Source organism: Pinus tabuliformis, chromosome X, assembly GCF_031772625.1.
Source record: "Pinus tabuliformis cultivar Carrire ecotype Pingquan chromosome X, CPIR1, whole genome shotgun sequence".
Lineage (NCBI taxonomy): Eukaryota > Viridiplantae > Streptophyta > Pinopsida > Pinales > Pinaceae > Pinus > Pinus tabuliformis.
In genome coordinates, this window is record NC_142308.1 from 896022389 (window position 1) to 896047967 (window position 25579).

At 35.0% G+C, this 25579-nt stretch overlaps 1 pseudogene; it reads right to left on the reverse strand.

The window, feature by feature from the left end:
• Positions 1-24410, reverse strand: part of LOC149142567 (putative cellulose synthase A catalytic subunit 1 [UDP-forming]) — a 47226-nt pseudogene extending 22816 nt beyond the window's left edge.
• Positions 24411-25579: the final 1169 nt, after the last annotated feature.

Consider the following 25579-nt stretch of genomic DNA (forward strand, 5'->3'; position numbering starts at 1 on the left):
GTTTGCCCTTGTCGGTCGACATGGCATTTACTTCTGAGGCAAGAAGTTCCTCATTTGCATTTTGACTAGAAATTTTGCGTTTGCCAGTCACGCCATTGCTGGCGTGAGAGTCAGTATTCGATTTAGGAGGGGGAGGAATTGAAAATTCAGGTCTGGGGGCGTCAGGTATTTTGTCGTAGAGCATGCCAGACTGAGTATATACTAAGTCCAGATATTGAGCACGAGCAATGACCTGCTCCTCTGTTACGACTCCCCCCTTGGCCACATCTTATGTTATAGCCGGAAGTAACGACTTTATAAACCATTCAGCTAATAGCTGATCGGGAACGTAAGTTTTCACCATCCTACGACGACGTCGCCACTCATGTATATGATCAGATATGTGAGTGGCCGTTGTCTGTTTGAAGTTGGTAAGGAGTTATGTTCCCGTTTCATACCCTATCGGTAATTGAAAATGGGTTAAGAAAGTCGTGGCTAAGGAGCTGAAATTTTCGAAAGAGGCTCTTGGCAATTCAATGTACCATTTAGCCGCTGGACCTGTCAATGTCCTCTGGAAGAGGCGAAGTCTTATCGAATCATCGTTTAGAGTGTTCGATGAACACCACAGATGAAAAGTCATGACGTGATTCGACGGGTCTTCACCTGGATTTCCATTGAATTTAGGAATGTCCGATGGAAGTTTATGCGGAATTGCTGGCCACCAAGGGGCATAAGCAATTGGATCATTCGTCAGCCGGTTTAGATCTGGTAATTCTAGAGTTGCTACAAAGGGCAAGTGTTGGTTCAGGTTAGGCGAAGCATATCCAGGATAAGATGGTATCGCCTGAGCAATGGGTCTTTGCAGACCAGCATAATGCTGACAACTTTGGCAAAGTTGATGGGAATAACCATTATAGCATGGTTGCCCATTACTTACAAAGACTTGTTGCTTAGGTCCTTGATATGATTGCTGGAATGGCGGTTGTTGAGATTGAACCAGCTCTGGTTGTTGGACCATTTGCTGTTGACCAATACTGGATGATTGACCAAGATGAGGAGTCACAGTACTTGTTTGAGCCTGAGTCGCTCCAGATAAGGAGGCACTACCCTGAGATTGTGATTGAGCCGCTGAGACAAGAGGTTGTTGTATTACAACAGGTAGCACTTGTACTTGCGATGCATTCGCCATAGCAGGTGTGGTGGTAATATTCGACGCAGGGTGTACTGGTTGCATTGAATATACAACTCCTGGTTGTTGGGGCAGTATTGGTACCCAACCGCTGGATGTAATTCCAGTTTGACCTGAACCTTGTTGTAAACCCCCATATGGTTGTTCTCCAGGAGGGAACAATGAAAGAGCATACTGCCCTCCACATGGTGGAAATCCAGTACTTAAAGGGTAAATTGGCCTTTGAAGACACATTGGATCAATTTGTTGAGTTTCAACATAAGAAGTACCAGATGATAATCTGGATGAAGAAATAGGAACTAACCATATTGTCGTCCCTGATTGGACTCCGGCTTGTTGTTGACAATTTGCCGGGACAGATGGTATACCAGCGAACATCGTTGGAGTAGCAGCAGGAGGTTCTGCTGCTGCTGTGTCAGACGACACAGTCCTAGATGTCGACGGTTGTTCAGACATATCTAGTCTATCCAAAAGATTTCTTAGCGATTCTACAAAAACTTACGATGCCAAAAGACTAACTTCGAAGATCAACGCAGGAATAGGAGGTGATTATGTTCCGTTTAAAAATGAATTTTATATGACGACGCTTTTAGACACAACTTGCTTTTTCACTTTTTAAGAGTCGAGAAAAAGCTAAAGATGACTCTAGTCTCCTTCGATGTATTAACGAGCCCGAAGTGACAAATGCTCGGATGGACTTTTTCAGTTATAGAGTTTGAAAAAGGCCAAAAGAAACTACTCTGGAGTTCTAGGCAAGGGTGTGCCAAACCTTTCGCGAAACCACAGAATACATTTTACGGTACGAGTGGTCGATCTTCGTGAATGCTGTGTTCACTGCATCGCGATCAGTAGGGCAGCCGACACGGCTTCCTATGGATAAAGGCTTTGTTCCTATAGGGGTCCCCCAATATACGTGACGGTACGCGGGGGCACAAGTCCGTATTAGTGCTATCGTCCCTCAGGAGGAATCACCCACCTTCGTAGAGATCGACAGTCACTATGTTTAACGATGCCGGTTCACGTCTCTACCTAGACCTCTACTGTGTTTCATTATGTTTCAAAGCGTTGTTAGATAAATTCAGTTCTTTTTAGGTTGATCTTGCTTAGAAGTTTGCCTTTATGGATCACCACGTGATGTATGATACAACTCCTAAATGCAGTCTAAGAATGATAAGCAAGCTTTTCTCGATTCTTTCAACTTATGAAAACCTTAACTACTGAAGGAAAAGAAAGACATCATCTTTTCAAACAGATCATAGAGCACACACTGATGCACTTTTCCTAAATCGACATGCAAACTGTCAAAATGCACATGCACAATGCAAGTATTTCTTTTCTTCTTCCTTAATGTTGATGTATTACAAAAAGAAAGCTATTGTATTTTTTCGAATTCAATTTCAAGCGAAAGCAACAAGTGCTTGTCCAATAATCAAAAGAACACCTTAAGATTCACTCGTTTCAACACAAGAAATACTGAAATTCGAACCATATAACGAAAGCAAATGCTCAAGCAGCTATGAACAACAATAAACTAACTCTTAGAATCACAACGACACTTTCTCATAGGTCTAGATCCAAGAGGTCATAGCAAGACTAGTTCACTTTCCCTATGGGAAACTGTGAATGACAGCAAGAAATACAATAAGAACAATCACGATTTCTTCATACAACTGAGGCGGAATGAAGGCAAAGAGAAGTGGTTTTAGCTGGGTATACAGGTTGACAACAGGCTGCAAAACAATACTAAAAACTGGGCAACAGACAGTGGGGAACCCCAGTTGCACAAGGCAAAACTGGATCAGCGCAGGTGCTGCACTGTCAATCTGAGATGCAGCGCAGGTAGCCCCTTCGGGACCTGCGTTGCAGTGCAGGTAGCCTTTGTTGCAGCTGCACTGATGAGACAACTCTCGTCTCTCTCAGATTCCAGGTCACAGTTTGCTTAAAAATCAATGGTTTTTGGCCAAACCAGAGGCTATCAGTCAAGTATACACTAGAGGGTGATTAAAGGAAGATGAACACTATCACAAAGAGCTACAAAGAGTCCTTGTGGATCAGCTCTTTAGATCATAAACATGCCCAGCACTGGGCTAGAGTAGCTGCCCTCTACTTTGCATTTGAAGGACTCGAATGCAGTTCGATTCGGTACTCCCTTTGTTTAAGAAATGAATAGCAAGAAACAAAAGCTACCAACAAGACACGGTCCCCAGCAGAGTCGCCAGTCTATTGTGGGGGAAAGTATCCAACTCGGAATGACCCTAACCCACTCTAAGGGTGACAGTTCCTTAGCAACAGCTGAAAGCAAAGCTATCTAAAGTTTCTTCTTTATGACATGCAAGAGATAGAAGGAAGAGATCCACTTACCGATGTCTTGCGCAAATGGTCGATCCAATCTCCTTCGTTTGCCGCTTGCTCCCAGATCCAAGTCTTTTCACGGGCCCAGCTACACGAGATCGTGCAAATAAGACAAGAAAAGGAAACTACAAGTGGCATGCATTCATAATCGATTCAAGGATTAGCATAAATCAAAGACGCAAGTAAGACAATACACCATTGAAACACATGCGAATAGAAGAACCTCAAATGCTTTATTAATATATGGAAGTAAGGTTCAGGCGGCGATACAACCATGAGAGGTCCAATCCAGCATCACCTTCCCGACGGAGAGAAATCTCTTCTTCACCTCCCTCAAGCAATCACCCAATGCTCACAACTGTAAACCAACAACAATTATTTGCACTAAATTCCGACCTCTAGATCCCATGGGATGAGATCCTTATATAGAGTTTTGGAGTGAAGATAAGTCAGCTTGATGTGTGACTTGTTGTCCTCTTCAACTCCAGTTGTTCTTCAGTTCTTCACTCGGAGTTTCTGTCTTCCACTTGGAGTCTTAGAAGCTCTTAACTCATCATTAGGCGAATCTTATCATCAAGTGTCTTTTTAGAAGCTTCCTGGGCACTGGCACTTTGAGAAAAAGATTCCTCCACATGTCCAAGTACGCCCAACGCAGGTAGCCTTTGTTCTACTTGCTATGCAACGCAGGTAGCCTTTGTTGTACCTGCTATGCAGCGCAGATGCCTAGTGGAGCAGCTGCAATGATCCAAAACTGACCTGTTTTTGAGTGTTTTTCAGTGGAGAACTGATTTGCAGTGCTGTGGTTTGCTGACCTTGTTCCTCTAAGGGTAAGAACAACTTGCTTAGGGACTTTGGATCCCTTAGATTATTGACATTTCATGCTCTATGCTGTAAGGCACAAAAATGTCTATAACAGTTAAGGAGACATAGTAGCTTCTAGATACCCTACCCCTTCCCATGATTGCAATGTTGGACATCAGTTTCATGCCATTAACAAAACCAAAGCTGGACATGGGATTGTAGAAACCAATACAAGAAGATCTGGACCTGGAATTGCTGAAATGAAAGGATTGGGGCTTCTGAGAGGAAATGTACCTAGAATAGAAGCCTCATGATTGTTGACAGAGAGCATTGCTCATTGGATTGATAGTTGTTTCCAAATGGAGGTTCCTATCCAACACAACCACAAAACATCAAAATATTGAATGAAACCCTCAAGGCAATGCTGAATAATTTTGACAAAATGAATCAAAGGTCGTGCATGATATCTGGATATTTGAGAGAGATAGACAGATATTTACGTATTAGATTCGTTAGAAAACCTTACATCACCATTATGGAAACCGGTGGTAAAATTTCGCAGGGAAGGGTGCGGAGGTTACCTTACCAAACATCTAGAACCTGCAAGGGAGAAGTTGTCTAGAAACCCTACAGAAAACAACCTGAATGAACCTTGGCCAACATGGATTAGGTGGGTAGTTACCATGACCAAGTTCAAGAAAACTTTCACTGTCGGATGGGCATCTGTGTCCTCGACCCTTGATGAGATCCAACTCCTGAGATAAAGACAGGTGTAAGGATTAGAAAATGTCTCCATAAGTTTCCAATGCGTGAAATCATTATGGGGTAATGTCTCTAATGGGTAATGTCTCTAAGAATATAATAAAAATTCATTTTACTTCGTTGAATCCAAAACCCTCAAGGTAACTTAATACGTTATGGTAATCATTTTATGGAATGATAAACTCTTGTTCATTTTTCTCTCCAAGTACAACCTCCCAATCAACTAATGCTCAAATAAAATCACTATACTTAACCATCCAATAAGGAGGACTCAAATATTATTCATTTATAAAACTTAAATTTTAACCATTATTGGTGCCTTTGCTAATGAATAGGCCATATTACATTTATCGCATGAAAACTACCTAGTATGAATTATTCAATAATAACTAATATAACAGACTTTGTATATATTACATTAAATGACCATCACACTAGTAATATTACTAACCATTATGGACCGCATTACATCACTAGAGGGTATCCCACCATTTCATTGCCTTTAAACACATTTCTCTCAAATTTTATATCTATTATGTATCTCCATAAGCCAACTCCTTGTGTATGGGCATTGCCCCCAACCCTAAGAGTGAAGTAGTCCAAGAAATGTGTCCATAAATGGATCATCCATAAACCAAGGTCCCATGCACAAGTACTACACTCCATAGTAAGAATGAAGTCATCCAAGCAATGCATCCAAAAATCCAACTATCAAGAATAAATGTTTCCTTCAATGTTGACAATGAAGTCATCCAAGAAAGGATTACATAATCTTATATCCTAGGTACAAGTGTGCATGTTGGGTCCTGACTAATCACACATGAAATTGATGAATAGACATGAGGATTTTGTTAAATATTATCACCATGGTCATATGGATCCAAACATCTTTCCACCAAGATACTATGTCATCCATAACCAAAATATCATCCACATAGATACAAAATGTTAGTTATTGATATGGAGTTATGTACTCTATGGTACAAGTATTATTACACCAGAATGTCACGACTAATCATCAACAGACTTATTTTACCAAGGTCCCTTAAGATTGTGGTGAAAACTTAGCAGGAAAAATTAAAGTGGAACTTCAAAGTTTAATTTATCTTACTGTCACTAGGTTAGGTGTGAATAGGTTATGTAGGAGGCACCATCTGAGATCCTGACAGTAATATCAACAGATTTTACTGAACAACTCTCTTTCACTAGGTTTCTCAATTGAGGCCCTAAATTTCGTTGAGGCTTTCTCACATTTCTTAGAAGAACATAAAATGCCATCCTCAAAATCCTCTACCTCCTCAAGTTAAAAAATAATATTAGGTGAAGGAAAAATTACTTTGAATCCTAACACACCAATAGGATTTTTGCTACTTGTTTTATCAAGAAATATAATTCTATTAATGAAAAAAGATGACTGTGTAATAAATAAATGTTAAAGCTCAAAATAGTTTCGTGAAAAAATTCCATCACCTAAGGAGAACATATAGATGTAGGAGGTACTAAATATGAGGCTCCCATAATAGGTACAACTTAACCTCCACCCATCAATATTCCATTCTAGTAGTCTGAGTTAATTTGATTGTCCCTCTTTAATGCATCCATCACTACAACACATGAACTCTTGAAGCCTAATATTTTCATATATTGAAAAGGCTTGGTTCATCCAATCCCTCTACTCTAGTACTTCTCACATGGATACGTCGTCAATATATTGTGTGTAAACTTAAGATAATTTGTGATCCCATTTTAAGTATCATGAATTAAATATTCCCACCTATTCTCTACTTTATTTTGTATAAACATGAGAAGGAGACATGAAAACTTGACTTACTAGTGATGTGGCTTCTAAATAGTCCACAACATCATAAGATGATCCATAGAAACATCACTAAAAGTCAACTCATATTAAATAGTTATCAATTTAATAATTCATTATTATAGTTTATTTTCTAAATAAACCATGGTTGATAATAATTCTGTTAACAATAACAAAAAATCTTATATAATAGAATATGTTTGTGTGTTTTTTCGTTAGCAAAAACAAAGTTGATCATATTTCTATTCAATTTGGAAAGAATACACATAGTAGATACTTATAGCATTCACAAGGAATTGAGGTCATTATATTCTCGTTACAAATTTCTATCTCAATATTTAAAATTTCAACAAAAAAATTAAGAAGCCCATAACCCTTTATAAAGTGATTGTAAAAATCTAGCATTTTAAATATTTATAATTAAACTATACCATGATAAAAGTTTAATTACTTCCAATAAGGAAATGATGTACTCTATCATCGCCTAGAATAGAGTACTCTCGCAAAGGTCTATATAGATATGACATTCTATTCACTCAAGACTGATTATTGCAAAAAATATTTGGAGTTCAACTGTTCACCTATCCATAGAACTTATTGATCCAGATATTTCAAAAACAAGTAACGCATGAGCCATCAATCCATTACTATGTTGTCTCTTCTTAGCCTTGTCCTCAATTACACAAGAAAAATTGATGCCATCTTCTCCTTCTTCTCCCTCCTTATATAGAATACATCGATGGTAAGGAACCCAACCCCTATGGTCCACCTATCATTATATAATTATTCCTATGTCTTAACACTTTCCATTCACATAAAACTACATTATATATTATTCTTCCATTGTCTTCAATTTTGTAATAATCAATATAATAATTAATTAGTAAAATTTATACTTGTTACAAATTTCAAATTTATGAATGGAATGTCAAGAAAAGGTATCATGTATATATTGAACATTGTGTGTCTTAAATCAATATAGAATTTGTATATCTTTAAAAATTGCACCACTAAAAGCTACACCAATGCTCGTTTTGCACATACTAAACAAGATTTTATAAGGAGACGAAAATGCGAGATGAACACCACCAGTGTAGAACTTTAATTTGGAAATCCTGGAAACCCAACTTTCCCATTCAATAAGAAAACGATATATATGAAATGTAGGTGAAAATGTTGAAAAGCATAACCACTTGGTTCTTTCTCATATAACTTTTCTTGATGAATGAGAATAGTGTATTCCTTTGTAGAAAAGTATGAGCTCTAAAATGTTGCATGATAATTTAATATTCTTGGGGATTGGTTTTCAATGAAAAGTCCAACGTTCACTCTAAACTAACTATGATCATCAATAACCACTTGGTGAATGCTAGTAGTCAACCAGTAAACCAACCACACTAGAATTTGAAACCAAATAAGTCAAAATGAAAATTAAGTATGTTAACGCAAGAGTTCAATAAGAACTTGAATTTGGTTACTCGTGTCTACTAGGGAGATATTTCTGTTAAAGGAAATCATAACATAAGCAACAATACAACAAAGTATAAGTGATCTGAATGATGACGTTAACAAATATGTAAGTGAAGGACTCAGAAATTTATGGTGATCTGGGGAATGATAGATCTCGAACACAACATGATGATGTTGTTGGAGAGGGACACATCATTATGGAGGGATGGATTTAGTTTCTAAAAGGGTTTCAACTCAATCTACCCAATTGGATGGGTTATTTATCTCAGATACAGTGAGATTGGTTAAATTCATCTTATCACGTTCATGACGGTGGGAGAGGGAGGCGAAATAGAGATGGGAAGCTTAACAGTGCTCCACAAGGAAAATATATGCTTGCATGTAAAGGTAAAGGGAATGCTAGGAGGGTAATTTGATTCAAATCAAGGGTGAATTATGCCTCCCTGAATGCACATCATGGGACTTTTCTTAAGATTTGCCACTCTGAAGCAGCGAGAAGATTGGAGTGTAAGCACAAGAGAGAAGCTAAACATTTTATGGGTTGAGAAGAGGGCCAAGAAGCACTACAAAAAAACCTTGTGATTAGCATCCCTTTTTGTTTCCTTTTTTTCATCTAGAGCCAATTTTTGGTGCTATTTGTGTCAGTTTATCAAATATGATGCAAAACTTGATGCAAAATTTGCATCGAGTTTTTCACGAAGTCTTACGTCAAGTTTAGCACTACGTATTGTAATAGGTTTTGCACTAGATTTTACAGCAAGTTTTAGCGAGGTTTTATGCCAAGTTTTGTGCCATCCTTTGCACCATTTTTCGCATCAAGTTTGGCACCTAAATTTGTTTCACCAACTTTTGCATCCTCTATTGCATCCACTTTTTGCGCCTACACTTGCATGAAATTTTGCACCATCTCTTGCATCCTCTTTTGCATCATTTTGACAATCATTTTTTGCATCCATTTTTGCATATTTTTTCATCCCCTTTGTGCCAAGTTTTGCATCGAGGTTTGTGTCTAGTTTTGCATCTACTTTTGTTGCATTGACTTTTACATCTTGTTTTGCATCCATATTCATATCCTCGTTTTCATCTGTTATTGTGTTCACCATAGCATCCATTTTTCTTGTGCCATAATTTGCATCTAGTTTGACACCTCCCTTTGCACCCCTTTTTGTTTCCAAATTTGCATCCATGATTGCATCCTCATATAAATCTATGTTTTCATCGACTTTTACATCTATTTTTGCATCCCTTTTTATATCCACTTTTGGGTCAAGTATTTACAGCCGCTTTTGCATCCTGTTTTACATCCATTGTTGCACCCATGTTTATGCCCACTTTTACATTCCTTTTTGCATCTTATTTTTCATCTTCATTTGCTTATTTTTTTGCATCTATCATTACATCCACTTTTGCTGTGACACAATGTGTGCCATGTTTTGTACTTACAGTTGTACCCACGTTTACTTCCAATTTTTCATCCATCTTCACATCCTCTTTTGCATAAAATATTGCATCTGTTTTTTCATCCACTTTTGTATTGGGTTTTGCATCTCATTTTGTATCTTCTTTTGCATGTACTTCCACTGCATCCTATTTTTTTTCTCCTATTGCACCTATGTTCTCATCCACTTTTACATCCCTTATAGTATCTTGTCTTGCATCTAAGTTTGCATATTTTTTTGTGTCTATTATTACATCCACTTTTGTTGTGCTATGATTTGTGTTGTATCTTATGCCTATCATTGCAACCCACATTTTCTTCCACTATTGCATCCACATTTGCATCCTCTTTTATGTACAAGTTTGCATCAAATATTGTTTATGTTTTTTGCATCCCATTTTCAATCTACTTTTACATCCACTTTTGATTCATAAAATTTTTCAACTAATTTTTTGTCCACTATTGCACCCATGTTTGGCCCATGTTTACATCCCTTTTTGCATCCAAGTTTTCCTCCTTTTTGCATTCAAGTTTTTGTCTTGTTTTTTTTACATTCATTGTTGTATCCACATTTGTTTCACCAGAATTCATGCTAAGTTTTATGCTTACTATTGTTCCCATGTTTTCTTCCACCTTTTCATCCATGTTTGAATCGTATTTTGTGTTTAGGTTTGCATCAACTATTGCATCCACTTTTTCATCCACTTTTGTGTCAATTTTTCTGTGTTGTTTTGCATTTACTTATGTTGCATCCACTCTTCATCCAATTTTACATCTATTTTTACCCCCATTTTTTTGTTCACTTTTGCATCCCTTTTCCAACGCACACCATATTTTTAGCATTGATGATATTTCTTATGACATTGAAAATTATGAACAACTGATGACAATGTCAATAATTATGACGATGATGATAATGAAGATGATGACGATGACACGAATTTCAATTGTTATGATAATGAAAATGATGTTAAAGACAATGGGGGTTACAATGACAATGATGATGATGCTAATGACCTTGGCCATTCTTCCAAATTTTTAAAGGTTGTCATGGTCATAGTCATAATAATTATCTTTGGTGTTGTCTTCCAAGTCATCATCATCTGATCATGATTATCATTATTTTCATCTTGGTCATCATCAACAAAAATAATGACATGAATTATGATTATGATGTTCATGATGAAGGTGACAAAAATTATGATAAAAACTTATATTAGTTATGATGAGGGGGATGATGACAATTATAATAACAATGATCATGGTAGTGATGATGATCATCATTGATCATCTATAAAAAATAAAGTTGTTATTTCTCTTGCATATATCATGTGTCCTAACAAGCCTTTTCAAGCACTCGTCACATTTTTTTGGTTGATGATATTTCTTATGATACCTATAATTATCAACAATTGACGACAATGTCCATAATCATGATGATGATGATGATGATGATGATGAAGACATGAATGGTGATTATGATGATAATGAAATGATGACTATAATGATGACGATGATGGCGATAATGAAGATGATGACCCTCCCTCTAAACTAGGGAGGTACTCATAATGAGACAAAAAAGGTACTCTCAAGTTGAAATATAACAAGGGATATGGATTGATAAGCATCAATGATGATTTACATCATCATAGCCAACATTGTCAAAATATAAAGGCCTTTACTAACAAGTTTATCTCTCCTTTAGATCATAGCACAATGTTGGGAGGCATAAATTTGCACACCACTGCCTCTCTAGGCACTTACCCCACCATGATATTCACTAGGTATGTCCTCGCAAGATCATTTCCTAATCTACTATCATAATATTTGACACCAATAAATGTCAATCCCCATGACTATTCTTATCTTGGATTAATGTACTTGACTTATGGCGGTTAGTCCTAGTCAAAGTACAAACTCTCAAAGAATATTGGTCCCAGATGTTTATCCAATCCACCATTCTCCCTAATAGTGTCTTTACTAGGCTTACGACTGTTAGTCCTAACCATAACACATGGATAATATGGTCTCTAACCTCACTCCCTCTCAACAAGAGAGGAGACATCCATAAGCATAAGATTTTCTCAAGAATACCCATCATTTTCATAGAGAATAACATCATTAATTTGTTTTCATTGCATGACGGCTTTATTATTAATCATTCATAGATTTGTAGAAATATATTTCCCCTTTTTTCATTTGTGATGAAATAAAATAAAAAAGTGAAAGCCAAAATCATTAATGATACACTATAATGATTTATCTAAGTCTAAAATCTAAGGTTGAAGTGAAAATCATGTACATGTTATATATATGAGTCGTGCCAAACTTATGAAAACATTATTCCCTAAGTCCTATATATAAGAAAAAGGAAAAGAAATAAAAATAAGGCCCAATGAATGGTAATTCATGTACTCACCCCCTCTTTGGAAAATATACGAATATATACACTCATAGTCACACTTGATCACATGTTTTTGATGGTTAAATCATGAAATCCTCTTTTCCCCTCGCATTTTCACTTCATAATTTAAGCACCTAATTGAGTATATAAGGAATGTTTGTTTCCTAAGGGTTTCATGTCTACTCTTGGTTTACTTATGTTACACAACTGTCAATTTATGTGACAGAGTGAAATACATAAGTTTGTGGAGTTATTAGAATAATGTATTAAGTTGGTCACCACACACACATGTATTACATCTCATTGATCCACATGTGTGGGTTGGAGACTCATTGCTTGACAAATTTAATGGAGACTAATTTATGGCTCTAATGGTATAGTTTAAAAAAAATGTCTTGTTAAACATTGTGATTCATCCTTTCTTTTCCTCAAGACATTTGATAATATTGAAGTCACTCCCAATAATCCATGGAGATGGGGAGTATAAATTACTTGTGCTAGAAATAGAATTTGGAAATATACGTTTTCCATTTGCGATATTGGAGTCATAGACATTGGATACATGGTAGTAGTCCTCGATGTCAATTAACTAAAATTGTATTGTCATAATGCGAAAAGAGGTAAACATATTGGTAACCTTGATGTCGTGATCATTTCAAAATATAACCATTCCACCCAAGTATCTCTAAGCATCAATCACTACTACCTAGAAATTCCTCCCCCATTTGCTAATTATATGAGGTAGAACCTCATTTAATATTTTTGTTTGTTATATCAACATTATTTATGGGTGCTTTCCATAGCATTTTTCTTTTAGGAGTCTTTGTTTTCATTTACTATTGAGGCCCCTCATGTTCCATGAGACTATTTTCATTGAGAATTTACACAGAAAGGAAGTATAATGTGACTAAAAAAAACATGTCTCAAGATTTAAGTGCTTGAACAATTCCACTTCATGACTCCTATATTTCCTTAACCAGGGACCAAATGGTGAACTTGATGGCCTTAAGTGAAATTGGCCAATGAAAATCTAAAAGAGAGGTGACTTTTGAATTTATCACATACAATTTAATATACTAAAAAAAAATATCCATAACAATTTCATCAATCAATGAATCATTAAAAAGAAATATCCAAAACAATTTCATGAATCAATGAATCATTACATTATAAAATATAATCTATAAAACTTTTGGGAACGTTTTGCTAAACCATGCTAAAAAACCAACATATTTAATATTAATATTTAACAATAATATGGACAATAACACATTTTGAAAAATTAAATAACATATTATCAAGCCTAAAAAACTTCACTGACAGAAAAATATAAAGCATGCAACTAATGGAAGTTACCACTCAAGGCTGCCATAAGACAATTAATCTATTAAGATCAAGATTAATGGGGACAAAGATCTACAAAGGACAAAGGCAAACCTATTTTTATTTTATTTTTTATTAGGTTCAAGATGAACATTTCAAGATATAATGAACAACATAATTAGTTTTGTTGCATTAGAAGAACCCAATCACATTTTATAACTTAGCAAGGAAGAGATGTATAATACCCATCTCAGTGACACAACACATGTCATTAAGTTACTTCTTTATATATAATTTAAACTCCTATCATAAAATCACAAATTTAGCATGAACGAAATGCTTAAAATCCATATATATATATATATATATATATATATATATATATATATATATATATATATATATATATATATATATATTCTCATAGAAAAAAAGTACCAAAAACTAAATATATTTTTTTAGAAAATAAAAAAATACTAAAACTAAATATATATTAAAATAAAAACTAAAACATAAGCAAATTAGAATTTGAATTTGACACTCTTGTTCACTTTCGGAAACTCATATGGTGGAATGTGATCTCTTTATCCTCATGTTTAGCTTTTTCCTAAAAAATAAAATCATTAAAAAGCGGGAAAGAGCCATAAGCACAAAAGCATCTGAAAAGTGGAAAATACCATTTTTATATGAGGAAAAATTATTCACCCAAAATATTTTGCCCAAATTGAACTAATGAGGAATTTGGGAAATCTTCATAGCCTTCACTTTGCTATATATTGGAGGCTTATACATTGAGAAAATGATGGGAATTCTCGTATTGTCACGATGCTGAGATCTATCTTGAGAGGGAGAGTTTTGGAGCTAGGAGTTGGGAGAGGTGTTGCTGCAACTATGTCTGGTTGTTGCAACTTTACTCCAACTCCTTTGTTAATATAGATTATTTTTTCTTCCTTCCATATGTTTCTATTCATTCTTTACTTATTTTATTTAACTAATGAATGTATGGGATTTTGGCTCATATTTATTTATTGAATAATATTTGTATGTTTCTGATAGTTTCGATTATCAAGATATTGTGCTGTGAAGGTTTCTTTATTCTCTCTCTTATGTGTAGGACCAAGCTTTGGAGCTAGCTAGGAGCGCTTCCTAACTATAATAAAAACTCCAAGAAGACTTGCATGTGAGGGCTCACAAGAATTCCTTCTCTTTTTCTTAATCTATACTCTACATCTTGATCTACTAAGAATCTTGAGCTTTAAAACAACCTCTCTCTGAATTGGTATGTGCTAGGTTTCCAGGATAAACTGAGAGGGTTTTATGCTCATATAACCGTGCATTAAATCCTACAACAAAATGATATTTAGAAACATTAATATATTTCACTATGTAAATGAAATTAGTAAAATGAACCCATAGAGGGGGTTATCAATGGAAATAAAAGTAAAACTCTAAACAAGAAGCCAACAGTGGATGTAACCATGGATGCAAAATTAGGAGTAGTATTGGATGTTAAACTACCCATCAAGACAAGATGCAAACAATGAAAAAAATGGTTTTAAAGCAAAATTAAAAAAGGGTGTAACACTAGACACAAATAAGAGAACAAAATAGGGCATATGAAAGGATACCAAATTGGGCACAAACAAGGATGCAAAAATGGACACCAAAATGAGGATGCAAAGAATTGTGTAAAATTAGGATGAAAAATTGGATGCAAAATGGATGTAATAAAAGACACAAAACAAGATGCAAAATGGGACTAAAAAAGGGTGAAACCAAGGATGTAAAAAATGATGCATAACTAGATGAAAATTCAAACTAAAATCTAGGTGCAAAATGAGATGCAAACGTGGACACAAAATGTGGTAGAAAAAAGGATGCAAATTTGGATGCCAAAAAGGATACAAAATTAGATACAAAAAAGGATGCAAATTTCGACATAAAAAGTGGTGCAAAAATGGGCATAAAAATGGCTCAAATTTGGATGCAAATTGAGATGTAACATTAGATGTAAAATGAGGTGCAACAAATCATTCAAAACTTGGTGCAAAAACAAGTGCCAAAGTAGATGAAAAAAATGGCTGAAAATTGAATGTAACAACAAACAAAAAATGGGATGCAAAGGTCGATGCAACAAATTGGATGCAAGAAATGGTGTTAAAATGATGCTAAATTTGATGCAACAAATGATGCAAAATTAGATGCAAAATATGGTGCAAAATAGGATGCAAAAAAGGGAGATAAATAAAATGCAAAGGTGGATGCAAAAAATGGTGCAAAAAGGCATGCAAAATTTGGCACTAAATCAGATTCAACATATGGTGAGAAATTGGATCGATGAAAAACTGGCGCAAAAATTGATGTAAAAATAAGTACAAAATTACAAGAAAAAAATGGCATAAGACAAGATGCAAAGATTGGCACAAATTGGCTGTAAAAAAAGGCACTAAATCGGATGCCAAAGCTGGTGTAAAATTTGATGCAAATTACGACACAACTAGAAGTAAAGAATGCCACAAAAGAGGAAGCAAAAAATGATACAAAAATAGATGCAAAAAATGGCACAAAATTAGAAGCAAAACCTATTGTAAAACCCAATGAAAATCTTGCTGCAAAATATGATGCAAAAAATGATGGAGAATTTGGCGTAAAAAAAGATGAAAAATTTGGTGCAAAAAAGGAAGCTTTAGAAATTGTACAATACAGCCGGATTTAGTGCCATGCTGGTCATCCCAATTGAGAAAAACATGCACTAAATTCTAGTGCTAAATCTAGTGCAAATTGCCTGTTTTGTTGTAGTGAAGGCCCTTTGTGGTTCTTCCTCTTTTAGATTGGAGACACAAGATTTAAGAGTGTTTATAAGGTAGCAATAAAGATGAGATGGATTGTTGAGCATATGCTGGTAGGGGTGTTGTTGGATTGTGACAAAGGAAAAAATCATCTAATGGATAAAATGAATGCCTACTTCCAAAGAAAATTTCAATGTTGATGAGCAACTTGGGAGGGGCAGCTCATGGTTCCCTGAGCTAAGTCAAGTGCTTGCAATGGATTAAAGATCAACTTCTGTTGCAAATTCTCATGAGGAATATGATTATGCAATAAATGCACATCAAAAATTGGAATTCAATTTCTAGGACTCATTACGAAGGAGCGGTTCAAATAGTCACCACTAAGTTTTGAATGGGATCTAAAAATTGATTTTCTAAAAATGTAATGAAGTTTGAACCACTCTGAAACAACCTAAAACAATTAATGTTGATATTTCAAATTTAAGCAAAAATTTGACATTATCCTTCTCTTTCCTTTTCAAAAAGTAAAGGTAAGGAGAATGTCAACTTTTACTTTAACTTTAAAAATTAAATATTATCGTTAATTGCTAGGGTTAGGTTTTGTAGGGACCTACTGTTAAGATATTTTTTTTCCTTTTAAGTATTTTTTATTAAAATATTATTATTTGGTGGTCATTAGCTATGTTGCACTATATTCTTCAGAATTGGTCAGTTTAGTAGAGAGCTAGTCACTTTGGTGTTTTAAGGTCAGTTCAATACAAGACCAACCTTAGCCAATCTAAACCACCAAACTAGACTAGTAAAACTATAAAACCATTGGCACTAACCAATTCCACTAGTTCTAAGCTAGTTCCAATAAGAGTGTGCCCTTCTCATCTTCCTCTCAAGTCGTTTTGTTGGATCCTTTCACGAATGGTGATTTGGAGAGTGCCATAAACCATTGGACTATTGTGAGCACCTACGATCATAAGTAGCTAAGCCTTGACAAACAGACATTTGTAAGGAACTAGTACATACATCTCAAAACATATTTAGTGAGGATGTGCATGCAAGGAACTATTACAAACCTCCCAAGATACTTAGTGAGGACGTGCATGACCAAAATGCATCAGAAAAAATTATCCAACATCAAAACTCTGGCCAAAACATTGAAGTGTGGTGCAAAAAAAAATTTTGGTAGGCTATTAATGCTACCAACAACCATTCCCTCTACAATTTAACAAAAATCTCCTACTTAAGCTACCTCCTCCACTATGGTTATAGTAAGTATTCGCAACTGTGTGAGATAAAAGAAATTAAAACTACGTTGGAATATCCACCAATGTTAGGGAACTTGACTTCTCTACATGCCCCAACTCTTTTGGATTGATTGATTAGTTAACTGGATGATCACTAAATTCGATTGAAGTCCCACTGCTTAAATGACCTTCCACTAGTTTATCGAAAAGTTAGAACTAGTTTAACTGACAACAACCTCAGATAATTGACCTTTACTGCTACAAATTAGAAATCACATATGCAAAAATGAACTTTAACTCCTCCAACTCGAATTTATTGAGAAAACCAGGTGACACAAGCCATGTCGCACAAGTTAATATCATCCAAGTTGTCTCTTGATGTGGAAATTCGATTTTTTTAATTTAAGCAAGGAAAAATCAAATTGAGAATTTCTCGCTGCATTTTTCAACACATAGTTCATTGGAATGTATTACTTTCACTATGAACTTCACATAGTTCACATGTTAAGCTCATAAGGTTTTGGGCTGATGTGGTTCTATGTGTTGTGTATATAAAGAATAGGTTTCCATCTCTTGTTATTAGAAACAAAACTCCCTATGAAATGTGGTATGGCCACATTCCTTCAGTGAGGCATCTCAGGGTTTTTGGCTCCTCCTGTTGTGCCTTCATACCTAAGGAATAGATAAAAAAACTGAGTGCAAGGAGTCACAAATGTATCTTCTGGAGTCTTCCAAGGTTGACAATGTATTTGAGTGGCAGCTTAATCATTTGGATAGATTCGAACATGTAAAGTATTTTCAAGAGTTTGATAGTGAGATTCGACATCTCCTTCTCTTAGCTCTGTACTTCCTATGAAGAGCCTTAAAGAAATCAGGTTGAAGGAAATTCGTTCCCCTGCTTTGTCAAGAAAGAGCTAAGAGACTACTGGTAGCAGGTAGCCAAATCTAATAAGCAGTGAGGGTACATCCAAGATACAAAGCAAGGATTAATTCAAAGGAGTAATGAAAATGAGTGTATTGACTATATACATATAGCTCGGTGAATATAGAGATTTTTTATATACTTCTTGCTCATCTGAGGATCCTTATTATAGATGGAATCATACCATGAAAAGAAAAAGAGATTCTTTAGGGAATGAATTTTCGGATCGAGTGAAAGCTCTAAGCCATGGATCTCCCGCTGAAAATGTTATAGAAAGGAGAGTGAAACTAAAACATCTGTCATCCCACTTAGGATGCCTTGCATCGTGCTTGGTTAGTCAAAAGATCATGTTGGTCACAACCTTTGTAGCTTAAATAAACAAGTGGTAATACTCTTCATCTTATAAGCTTTGTAATAAACAAGTGAAAGGGAGCAAGACACATAGAGGAAACACAGGGAATGACTTTCAGTTCTTGCAACCATGCATGTCATTGAAGACAAAATGATATGACACTGATAAGCAAACTTTTAAGCTACAATAAGAGGTGTATTTCAAACGATGTGCTTCGGTTTCCATACCTAGCCTCCAAAGGGTTATGCATCAGATGGAGTCTTCATGCAGTCTTGATATTCTATCATACCTTGGGTTCCTTGGTCTGCTTATTTTTCTGCTCAGCTCCTTGAGAGTCATATATCATCTCATCTTTCTTCGTGGCCCACGAGAGACATAATTGTGTAGTTTCAGTGGGTAGTGACTGTTGTGAGATGTGGCCTTGGGAGGACAATTTTACAAAAATTTAGGATGCAAGGCACTTCTATGGGATGAGGCCCTGGGAGGAGACATCTACGCAATTTCAGGATGCAAGGTAGGCTGGGTAGTCAAGGGACAAAACTACATAGTTTCTAGAGATAGTGGGTTCCGGCTGAGGGAAGGACATTGGAGTAAACCACTGCGTGGTTTTGAATGCTAAGGGAGGTTGGGATTTCTACATATTGCACAATTCCAACAGGCAAGGGAAAAGCTTGAGGGTTACATATGTCAAGTGCACACCTCAGGAAAGTTGGATGAGGCTAGGTTGCTAAGGAAACTCCGAAATTTAGCTAAGTGTGGGACCAGTGGAATTGATGTGAACAATGATAAAAATTGACTACGATCACATACTTTAAAACTTAGTGATACAAAATAGACCATCCAAAACATATAACACATACTTCACTTAATGCAACAACCATTGTGGCATCTTATGGCAAGTGAAGCTCCGATGATAGACTTTGGGAGAATAAAGGCGACACTTGTGTAAAATTGTGTGAAATGAGTGTGAAGCATGTCTATGTGGTGAGGACAAACCATTCTCATAAATATTTCCCCTCGAAGAAAAACAAACCTCCCTTTTCATGACAAGCAATAACACCCATACTCAAAGATGACACATTCTATGTAAAGATAAAATCATGAACGACTCTTAAGATCGAAAAGGGAGCTTGAGATCATCAACTTACCAATAAGTGACTAAGGAACGATCAATCACAATATCCATTGTAGGCTCTGAAATTTAAGTGTAGGCCAAAATTTTGGAGGGTGTTGTAACCCCTACAACAAAGCCTTCACCTTCTTTCTAGCTTCCTTTTCAACTAGCATCTTGAATTCTACGAACTTGGATAATGTCTCATCTTTCTTCCACATGAAGAAGATCCAACACTTCAATGAGAAGTCATCAATAAAAGTGACAAAATATTTGAGTCTGATAGTGTAGGTTGTCGAGGAATGTCCATAAACATCATAGTGGATCCTTTATAGGACTACATGTGCTTTGTTGTCCCGATCATGGAATGTTGATTTTATGTACTTCTACAATGTACATCCTTTGCATATATCCTACTGCTTAAGCACTCCTTTAGGGAGGCCAATGGTTATTTGTTGTATAATATTCAAGGTACCATGATGCAAATGACCAAGTATTTTGTGCCAAAGCTCATCAACATCGTGACCTGAACTTTCTCCACCTTAGTGCTTAATGCAACACAATCTTCCACATCTAGCTTATATAGGTTCTTCACACGAACCCCGATCTTCTTCACCTGCCCCATAGCTATGTGTCTCACGAATGCTTTTCATTTGTTGAATATCACTTCACAACCATGGTAAACCAACCACTTGGTGAATGCTAGTAGACAAAGCCCTAATCCTTTACCTTAACCTTTTTTTACTAGCACCTCGTATTGAAAATTTGAAGACAAAATATTTCTTTTCTCTTAAAAATTATCTTAAAATCCCTCATTGTGTAGCAGTGCTGAATGCAATGATAGACAAGTTGTCTTTAATCGTATCAACATATATGAAAGGGACAAAAGAGGAATTGGTGTCCAAGAAATCTTGTCAGTAAAAGTTGTCACGTTCTACTTAGTCGACTACCCCAACAAAACAAAGAGCCCAACAAATCATTTTATTTATATAAGATAACATGAATGGTAAGTGAAATAACAACCTCGGTATAGGCGCAAGAGAGTAGTTGCATGCAAGCCGGTGGACTTAGGCTGCACTATCAGAGTCAAGTTTACAGTTGTTAGATAATATTGTCTTAAATTGACATGTTTGTGTCTTAATTGTTAGTTGTATTAAATAGGTTTCATCTAAAGTGGTAATTATCTTAAATATAAAGTTTTGTATTAAAATATTTTTGTCTCAAATTATTTTTGTCTTAAAGATAAAGTTGTCTTAAAATAATTTTGTCTTAAATTGTTTTTTTCTTAAAATATTTTTGTCTCAAACTGTTTTTCAATTGATATTAAATTTTAATGTAAAATAAATAAAATAAAAAATGATTTTTTAAGACAAAAGATTTCTTTTGTCTTAAAAAAATGTCTTAAAAGTGCCCTTGGTGTAGTAGTGATGCTATCTTGTGGGACAACTAAGCGTCTCACTCTAAAGAATAGTATTTCCAGTAACAAGACGAGGCTCCTCACAGGTCACTGAATATCTTCTTGTCGTAGAGAAAAATGGTAGAATTTGATTCCGAGATCTTTAAAGAGAAAGTAGTAGATGGATTAATGTTTGTATATCCTATCATGAGAAGCTTGTGAGTCTGACAACACTAAAGTTCAGTTGATGAAAAATTTCTATTCATACATTGCGTTCTTATAATTTCGTTATAAGTTTACATGCACATCTGTGTTGTCATGTTCAAGTGGGATTTGCGCATGTTATCGTTTCTCCCTTTCAACAAACCTTATTTAGAGGTGGGAAAAGCATATCAGATAACATTGGTGGGACTGATTTGTAGACAAAAAGAGATGGTTCGAATCCAAAGAGTATCCTCGCTCGAGGACAATGTGTATATATATATATATATATATATATATATATATATGTATGTATGTATGTATGTATGTATGTTTCCGAGGACAACTTCATCTCCTATTCAATATCGAACTTTGGCTTTCAGTGAATTTTTCCATATTATATGACTTTACATAGATCTCTTGTAACAACTATTTATTAATTACACCAAAACAAAACCAAAAGTTGTAGGTCGAGACTTAAAAATTCTTATATTCCCAAATTTATTTATTATACTATATTTTAAGCTAAGTTAAGATGTAATTTTTCCTTTCAAAATTGGATTTCATGATGGTTTTGTTTTTGTATTACTTTTTTCATTTTAAAGTTGTGATGCAATTTTTATTTCAAAATTGGATTGAATAATAAGAAAATTCTATTTTATTTAGCAATTAAAAATGATTACAAGTTTTAAATATGGAATTGTTAAGGGCATGGAATATGCTTTAAAATAGCTTTAGTTTGGTTAAGAGTTCATTTTTTTCAATGGTAAAGAAAAAGGTTAATGGTTAAAAACCCAAAAACCACTAGTTAAAATGAAAGTTACCCACTCATAATAAACCACTAACTAATAATTAAGTATAAAATTATGGATAACCTTATTAGTTATTAATGATAGTTAAAATTAACCAACTCTTTTCTTTCCTTCAAAAATTTAAATAATTGAAAAATAATAATAACACATAATTTTATTCAAATATGCATGCAATTCATTAATCATATTAACATGAACTTAATAATGCAATAAAATCAATATTAAAGTCTTTATTCATCCATGCAACCCAAAAAATAAATCCCAAATTTAATTTTTAAATATAAATATAGTACTCAAATTTCCTCATTCTTATAAAATTATATATTCCAGAGGTGTAGTGTTTTTTTTTTCTAAATATCTCTTTTTCCATATGCGTTATACCAGTTATAGACTTACCGTGTTTCATTTGCAGCATCTGGTACAAATTTTACTTACATATTATAAAAAATTATTTAATTTTTAAATATAAATATAGTACTCAAATTTCCTCATTCTTATAAAATTATATATTCCATAGGTGTAGTGTTTTTTTTTCTAAATATCTCTTTTTCCATATGCGTAATCCCAGTTATAGACTTACCGTGTTTCATTTGCAGCATTTGGTACAAATTTTAGTTACATATTATTAAAAAATATATTTTCTTAACCAAAATTTAGTTAGGTTTCGGATATTGATAACCACCCTTCTTATTCTTTATTCACTTTAAATCTCTTAAGATGGCAAAACACACAGATTTACCTATTATGAAAAATTAACGTGAAGTCTCGTTATTTTATTATTATGATAGTTAGAATCAAATTTATTTAGGTTTCGGTTATTGATAACCACCCTTCGTATTCTTTATTCACCTTAAATCTCTTCAGAGTTAAAAATGACAAACTATGTATTTTTTTTTATGATTTATCTCTTGCTTCTTGCAATATGTTGGATGTTCTTCCCCCACAGATTCTAGGCTTCCTTACTACAGACTTGAGGTTTTATTAATTTGCATTTGTGAATATTGCAAACAACTGGGCTAAGTTGGGTCATCTTATTTGGAATTCGAGACCGTGAAGAAAACTGGGATGTTCTTCCTTTGAGGAGTTGAGGTTTTATTAATTTGGATTTGTGCATATTGCAAACAGCAGGGCTACGTTGGGTCGTCTCATTTGAAATTCCAGCCGTGAAGAAAACTGGGATTCTTAGACGTGCTGTTTAAATCAACTGTTCCTCCAATACAAACTTTAGAATCAGATTATATGCTCAGTTACAGAGTGGCAGCAGACATATATTTACATATTATTGTTAGAAATTAAATGGAAGTTTCTAAATATTAATGTGACCCAACTAATTAAGTCATTCTATAATTAAAAGCATTAAAGCATTAAAGGATTAAAGCATTAAAGCGTTGAATTGGTATATGATGGACGTACCAGACTTAAAGTTAAATATATAAAGGATTGGGTCCTCTCTCTCCCACAGAAGAGTTGTATTCTTCTCCATCAAGAAACACATAAGTGAGGGCAAGAGGAGAGAAACCGAATTCTGAGAAGAAGACAGAAGACAGAAGATGGCAGCCATTACATCTTCCGCTGTTAGTCAAGGTATGTCATCTTAAACAACATATTATGTTCTGAATGTGAAATATTTGGTGTTGATGATCTTTGGGCTGTTAGTAGTTATATTTTACATTTGGTATCGGAGCAAATCAATAACTGAATATTTCCTATGATTGCAATTGAGCTTTACTCATGATGTTAATCAAATCTGTAAGCGCCCTTACTGGCTCAGCATCGTTTCGATTTTCAAGCTCAATTCTTGCCTTCAAAATCCGAGCCATGTAATTGCGCTGCCGGTGTCAAAACACCATCCTTTAGGCCTTCGCCTGTAATGGGATCCTTCAATCCGCCTTTGGCAAACTCGTGCGAGATCGCTTCCCTCTCGTAGGTATGGCCATTTGAAATGAGAACAGGGTCGTCCTTCACTTTACCTCTCAGGCGGATCCGAATTCCATTGACTGAACTGTGTACTCTTTTTCGAGTTTCTGAAGTGATGTCCGAACTTGTTTCTCCCATTATGCACGTGATGTCATATTTATGCATTAATTTTCAAGTATTTGCAAGTAGTAAGTATAATTGATGGCGCGGAGATGTATTAAAGCAAGATTTTCACGCTGGTCAAGGTGAACTGATTTGGTTTGACGCCTGCTCTTTGCATTTCATAAAACAACTGCAAAGCCAATGGATTCGATCCTCTGACCTCTGAAATCCAACTAAAAAACCGACCAAGAAATTAAAATTTCCGTCTGCTTCACGGATACCCAATTCCATAAACATTCACATCTCCACTTGCGTTAGCTGTTCCTCTCATTAAATGTGTGATGCTAAACTCCCACCAACTTAAGGTTTATTATATATGTAATGTGTATATATTTCTTGGTTCGCTATAATGGAAGAAACCTGTACTTTGCTGGCCAATAAATAGTAAGACGCGGTGGGGTTTCCCGATGGGCCATTGGATCTGGAGGTTTTATTGAAAACATTACATGCGGTAGACCATTGGGCCTTAAGATTTTATTGAGTGCGCGGCATTGCGGATTCGGTGTTTGGGAGCTTGGTCACATGGGACCAGATTGAGGCCGCCAATATTGGGTGTTTAGAAATGCATGATCTGAATATTTGAAGTATGAAATAAAGGGGTTTCAATTGGGTCTTTTCGTGCATCATTTACTGTTTTGGTAAAGTTTACTGGTGCAAAATAATTGTTTAAAATTTGGGCATAAAAATAATTGCTCTATGACTGATTGTTTTGCATAAGGTATGTGTTATAAATTATTTATGCACATGAGATTTATGATTTTGTTAATCACCAAAGTGGTCAAAATCAGAATGTTGTTTTGCAAATTATTTATGCACATGAGATTTATGATTTTGTTAATCACCAAAGTGGTCAAAATCAGAATAATCATTTAGTGCATAAGTGACATAATGATTATTGATAGAAATTGCCAGTTATAATAATACCAATTAAAAACTGGCGTCACTAATGATAGAACCTGAGAACTTACCCAAAGGAAAGTCTTGTTCTATAACTAGTTGACATGATGAGGTTTGATAGATATTTTGATTAAATAAATATTGATCATCCAAAGATGTCAGTTCTATTTAATTGAATATATTTATTACCTACTTATGTTTTGGTATTTAATTATGTTAAGTATAAGATAGTATCTACCCAAAGGAGT